The sequence below is a fragment of the Haemaphysalis longicornis genome, unplaced genomic scaffold, assembly GCF_048455015.1.
Source record: "Haemaphysalis longicornis isolate Haplotype H1 unplaced genomic scaffold, Haemaphysalis longicornis Haplotype H1 scaffold_3, whole genome shotgun sequence".
NCBI classification, from domain to species: domain Eukaryota; kingdom Metazoa; phylum Arthropoda; class Arachnida; order Ixodida; family Ixodidae; genus Haemaphysalis; species Haemaphysalis longicornis.
The window spans coordinates 224,456,488-224,462,487 of record NW_027526335.1 but is presented as its reverse complement, the minus strand read 5'-3'; the positions used below and the strand labels follow the sequence as shown (position 1 = coordinate 224,462,487).

The window sequence follows — 6,000 nt, the reverse complement described above, 5'->3', positions numbered from 1 at the left end:
AGACTTGCTTCGCTAGATAAGGTTCGTGCGTTAAACGTTGCCAGGTTCAGATTCCATTGGCGGCCTGTACATACAACGGCCTGTACATGGTACATACAACTTGGTATTAAATTAAAGGAAATTGTGAAGGCCACAGTTCTTGACGAAGTTTCGTAGAGCGGCGAGCAGGCGCCGTTCTTCGCTATGATTAGAACGGCTTGGATGAAGCGAATAATTAATAACCGATCTAAAAAAAGATAGTTTTACTTGCGGACCGCGAGGGGAACCGAGTAGAGTCATGCATGCTGGGCGTTCCGGAGACACGAGTGCGCGATTGGCGCCAACAAAGCTGAGCCATATTTCCGTGCAAAGTTTTACCTGCCCTGGGCACGAACGTCTCCGCAGAAAAAACTCCCAGGTGGAAAGATTAAATTAGCAGCGAATGAGCATCTCAAATATTCAATACTTGCTGGTCCAATTCTAATACCAGCAGGAGCAGGAGAGGAGAGTTCAAAAAGCATGGGGTTGCTCGCTCTCATGGTTACGTGCGTTAAATAAAATATCTTCTGCCGGTACGTGGAGACGTGTTTTGTACATCTTTCGCGGTAGAATCGGCGACAAATCATTATTTTTTTCGAATTTTCACAGGTCAAATTCCCTGCGCCTTATGAAGATGCGGTATACCCGATATCCTCTTTCTTATCTGGGGGTGGTGGTCCCAAAAGATATGGCTCATACCCACTCAGGGGGATTGGCCAGGCCTGGGGCTAGCACGGGAGACGGCCAGATTCCGAGATGAATAAGTGCACGGCGCAGCAAAGATCTGCGCTGCTAAAACCCAGTGCTTCGCCCCGAACGATAAGATTAGAGCAGTGGTTCTCAGCCATGACTGCCCCGGGGACCCCTTTTGGGCTTGCTAAAGTGATGGGGGACCCCACGATGGAGCATACGTTGTTTGGTGTCATAATGTCAAACAATTTCTACTTGCAGCTTACGTAGCCCACACACTTATTCGATACCCGCATTTTATGGTTGACGCTAATGACGATGCGCACCATGTCAAACAATCTGTTCTTGAATTTAAAATTCTTCTAAACACCTATATATTGCCTCTTCTGTGTATGCTTTTTTCCTTCTCATAGCTGGCTTGTCGTGCAAAAAGCAGTTGTTAAAATAGGTGCTACGCGGAGAACCTAAACGTACATGTAATGCGACAAAGCTACATTTTTTGCATTGCAAGAAAGTGCTGGCAAAATCGAGAAAAGCTTTGAGTAAAAGCTTTGAGGTAGGCTTCGCAGACCCCTCGAATGCTCTCGCTTACCCCCAGTGGTCCGCGGAGCCCCATTTGAGAATCACTGGATTAGAGGAACAGGCAGAGGGAAGGCCAATCGGTTCACACGTGTTGTGCAAGCTCCTTGTTTTCTTTGTCGTCTTCGGCATTTTCTCTGCGATGCGCTGTCTACTGGTCATGTACATAATTTTCCATGCGGTTGTTTGTTTCTTTGTTCTTTGTTTTTTTTTTTAGTTTGAAGTTTATTGGAGGGTCACTGTTCATAGAAGATGAACCAATAAGCGGAATACATGAGGAGGGCCCAGAATAAGAACTGTTCGGGGACGCGTCCTAGCACATAGTGTATTAGATAATGCATAATGTGCAGCAGACAATGGATGTCATGGAATAGTTTTCACGAAATGTGTATGTACGCTGTAGGTACGGAGTACTAACTGCAACAAAGGGAATGATAACACTTCATGCAATTTAAAAAAAAACGAGGATAAGGAACAAATCTGCAATGATTATAATAGCAGGACCAAGCCGTATGTAAAACAATGTTTTTGTTAAATGGAGTGTAAATCTCTACTTACACAATAGGAACAGCGACACTAGAACTACACCTATAACATAGGACTCATAAAAGCAATGTAAAACAAGCAGAAAGTGCAAAAAAATGAACCAATGTCAATTTCCTAACCAATAGTACATCTAAAATTGTGGGATTAGTTAATAACTATGCATTTTTTTGTATGCAAAATGAGCCTGTCGTTAAAGGCTGTTTTTTTTTTCAGGGGGAATCGAATTCCACGCGGAGGCACCGCCAAATTTAGCAGTCGTTTTTCCATAGTTTGTGCGAACCTCGGGCAAAATAAAATTTTCACCCGCTGAGAACAGAGGTTCATCATTGTTCAGGGGTGAAACTTTCTATGCGCAAATTGTGATAAAAAATGAGAAAGATGATGACTGCTCACTTTAAAGTAAACAGAGACCATTCTCCCGCCTGCTTTGTGTCTCCAAAGGTGGCCCTACCGAAGTAGTAACTCGTTGAAGTGACGATTGCGTTTCAGGAGGAACGAACCTGAGCAGCATACCCAGCCGCAAATCCCATCTGCGCTGGCAATCGCTAACGATCGCTGCGCTCACCTTCGCAAGTGCGGCATTCAGAAGCAGCGCTCTGTCAAACTCCGTAGCAGCCTCACTAGGCGTCGCCCGCGGTAACAGCCACCGCCGCCAACCGCCGAGCCGTTCAACACCGAACGCCCTCGCCTCCCGTCCTCGGACGGCTGCAGCCCGTGGAGACCCGAGACACCAACCGCACACGAGGTACGTCGCCGTCGGGCTTCTCTGTCGAGCAAAAGATGCGCCGAATGCAATGACTTCCGCCGTGACGCCTTTCCACACAGCTGGCAAACCGGTCGTCAGCGCTCCAACGTCGGTCCCTTTTTCCGCGTGGTTTTCGCTGCGCGCCTGTTCATTCATTCGTAGCCGGTGATTCGCGCCGTGTGACAACGCGCTCTGCAAAGTTTGTTCGCTGCCGCACAAAATTTTTTTTCATACCGCTACACGTACGGCCAGTTAAGGGCTCTAACTTGGTTACCGTTCGCACCGGCCGTTTGTATTGAGCAACTAGAGGACTTCCAGCGAAGTTTGTGTCCTTTCGGAACCAGCTTCTGGTTGGTTTCTTTTTTCGCGCCGGCCACCGCTGCTGCCCTGATGTGGTTTCAAAACACCGACCGGTAAAGCGCCCGATAGCGCTGGTCTGCATCCATTTAGAGCAGCGAAGCTGGCCTACATTTTTGCTCACCGTGGCTCTCAGGCTGGCGTTTTGGGCGCATTTTGAGCTTTTAATCTGCGTCTCTGGAACAAGCAATAATGAGGTGATAATTAGTGTTCAACACGAAACAATCTTCATGGCAGTAAAGGTAGGGCCAAGGTCACTGGTTTCCCCAGACGTCGGCGAACCTGGCGATAAACTGTTTGTAAGGGGTAGAAAGGGAAAGGGCAATGACGCACTTTCAGGGGCACATCAGGGAATTGTAGATAGTGGCAGGAGAAATCTTATCTTGCGTGCTTCGCCCTGTAGTGGATTTTGAGCGGCCTGATAGAGCTGAAGTTGTTCTTTGGCCCTGTGCGTTGTTTTACGCCTGCATTATCAAAAGTGAAAAAAATGGAGGGCACCGTAACGGCGCACAAAATTGTGCGACGAAGTGAGGTGGATTTGTTGTTTTGCACAAACGAGCCTCATTTCGTTCATTTGCGTCATTGGGTGAATCTATGCGGATCTCTCGTATTCTCTTCAACGCCTAAGACTTGGCATAACTCGGCGCTAATAAAGCGCCGCCGAGTGCACCTGTGCGGCTTCGGGCTTCGGGGCACCCTACTATTGCTTGCGCATACTTTAATTGAGTAATTAAATTATAATTAAATATTCGCTATAAATGTTTTCGTTATGTTGACGATTTTCTAGTGTGCATACCATCCAGTAGCCACGTTCATGACGCTTTTATAGGTATTTTGGAGATGTTTAAGGCTGTCCACTGTGGTCTCCAGTTTACATATGAACTTCCTGTCAACGCCTGCTTGCAATTTCTAGATCTTAGCATCAAAAAATGTTCTGAACACACTTGCTGGTCCTATCGAACTCGGTCAGAAAAGGGCTTACTCCCTTTCGACTCTGCCTATACAAAGCTAATCAAGCGTGGAAACGCGTTTTCCTGTCGGTCAAAAAAATCCTGCCACCACCGTATCACGGCGAGCCTTAGCTCCTCGTAGCCTTAGCTCCTTAGCCCCTCTCTTCCTACCCAGCTTCAGCTGGTGGACAGAGCACAGGCGGTGCCAACTATATATGGGCTCCAGTGAAGAAGGAACCACTCCCCTGGGCAGCGCTCTCGGCCATTCAGAAATCCGAATAGAAGTATTTTCTCCTCCTGCTACTCCTCCACCTCCTTCGTATCTGCAGCCGATCTCGTCGCCTCCGTCTCCTGCGGCAGCGACGGAGAAGTGAGATCGTCTAGCACCTGGTTTGAGCTGGCTTTTATTTCATAAACAGTTTCCACTCATGCCCTTCACCAACAAAACTCAACAAACAAACCACCGTTCATGCATCATGCATTGATTTAACCTTACCAAGGATATCTCTTTGAACTAATAAAGGGTGTGGTTAAGTGCATTTCACTTCTCTCTGGTTTCCGTAATGTAGAGCGACGGGAGTGAATTTAAGTGAAGTCGCATGGGTAGTCGTTTTGGGTGCCCTTTACAGCTTTGCTTTCCAACCACATTCACAGGGTGGATTGGCGCAATTTTTTTTAGAGGCGGTACTCAATCTTAGGCTACTTAAACGCAGAAATTTTGGTCTGTCTCTATGTCTGTCTGCCTGTGACTCGATTCAGCTACCCGGCCGAAGTGAAACAGAAGCTACGCACTAGTCTTATATGCCCACAGCCAAATCTAAACGTAGAAGCCCGGTGTCAATGTTCATACTTGTAAACATTGTTGAACAAGAACAAGACATTACGGAAATATAATGCGGAAAATCAATGAATCAGTGATATTTGCAGTGTTCCCTAGTTAAAAAAATCATATATGCTTGGTTTTTGCGATAGCAAATGAAATATTACATCAGTTGCAGAAAATCGTCGTCTGCTGTGGCCCGCGCTACTATAGCTCCTGGTGGCATTCAAGAAATCAAATGGCAACAGCAACGAAAGGTTCCACTAGATAGGTTCCACATTCCGCTTGAAGCGCACGTGGATAAACGTTGTAGTAGGGCGCCTCAATTCACGCCCGTCTCCGCCCTACGGCAGCGCTGGCTTCGACGCACCCGGCCTGATTGACTTGAGCAAACCTCCAGCGTGTTTACCATGGGAGAAGCGCTACGGGAGAGGAACAGCATGAGAAGTGAGCGAGAAAGCGAAGGGAGGCATTTACTTGGTCTATCGCCTATTGAAAAGTCTCTCGTATTTCGTCGACATTTGCGACGAAAGGAGCAGATTGTACTGTCTGCTCGGTGAACCCTTAAAACTCACTAAGTGCGTGATCTCGGTGTAATGATGGATGTAAAACTACTTTTCAACTCAGATGTGAACTACCTCACCAAATCCTGTCTGCCTCCGAACGCCTTGTGTAATTTCCCGGGCAACCCATGAATAATCGAGCGATCATACTTCGTCTAATGGCGAATTCCATTGGGAGAACAGGAGCAAGTGGAGCGAGCAGCCAGAGCAGCACACGGGAGTAATGGGGACGTGTGCTTTCGTTCCGCGAATGAAACATTCGCGCTGCTCCGGGAGCAGTGAAAAGAGGGGGAGGGCATGATGGCAAGAGTCATGTGACCAAACTTTTCCCGCTCTCGCTTCCCAGAGCATTTCGCGTGCTCGTGTTTTCCGCACGCTGTTCCTCGCCAGTTTTGCCAGGTACGTGCCGGTGCTTTTGTGTCTGCCTTCCGCATGGCGACGAATGAAGAAGCCGAGTGGATGCTCATGTCCATGATAGGGTCACCATCGTATCTCCCTAAAATTAGCTGCGAACGATAACAGCATCTGCCGTCTTTTCCAGATACGACTCTACCTTCGGTCGCTGCTCCGGCGGGGTGAACAGGTGTTCGAACATAAACTCATGCAATGTCAAATCGTCGTCGTCGTCGTCGCTGCTGCTGCTGTCCGATGATGAGTTTGCGCTTGAATCTGTGGTGCTTTCATCATCTAAAAGTTGCAGCATCGTCCAGACAGCCGCGCTTAGCTGCTGCC

General features: G+C 47.8%; 1 protein-coding gene across 1 annotated transcript in view; it reads left to right on the top strand.

Moving 5' to 3' along the window:
• Positions 1-2,425: 2,425 nt before the first annotated feature.
• LOC144176015 (putative D-lactate dehydrogenase, mitochondrial) overlaps positions 2,426-6,000 on the top strand; it is a 149,952-nt gene continuing 146,377 nt past the window's right edge. Inside the window, exon 1 of the mRNA XM_077705118.1 lies at positions 2,426-2,578. The gene's annotated coding sequence lies outside the window, so the exon portion shown is untranslated. The remainder of the gene's footprint in view (positions 2,579-6,000) is intronic.